This window comes from Cynoglossus semilaevis, chromosome 17 (assembly GCF_000523025.1).
Source record: "Cynoglossus semilaevis isolate Cse_v1.0 chromosome 17, Cse_v1.0, whole genome shotgun sequence".
Taxonomy (NCBI): Eukaryota; Metazoa; Chordata; class Actinopteri; order Pleuronectiformes; family Cynoglossidae; genus Cynoglossus; species Cynoglossus semilaevis.
Window position 1 is genome coordinate 15,923,373 of NC_024323.1, and position 411 is coordinate 15,923,783.

A 411-nucleotide genomic window follows, 5' to 3' on the forward strand; every position below is an offset into this window, starting at 1 on the left:
CTGGGGGTGAGGGAGGGTGGGGGGCTTCCAAAAGTGTGTAATTGGTGGAGTTTAACTTTAAATCTGTTTTAACTGTCACATGGTACAGACAGGAAGTCACATGGTACAGACAGGAAGTCACATGTCACATGGTACAGACAGGACATGGTACAGACAGGAAGTCACATGGTACAGACAGGAAGTCACATGGTACAGACAGGAAGTCACCATTTGTTTGATGAAATGTATTCTAAACCCAAAAAGATTTAAAACGTCTGTTGACACATTTACCTGAAGGACAGTTCAGATGAGTGGATGGTATTTGGGTGTTTTCTCCTCCTGACGACCAACGCCTCACCCAGGGTGTAGCTAACAGAGTGTAGCTAACAGAGTGTAGCTAACAGAGTGTAGCTAACAGAGTGTAGCTAACAG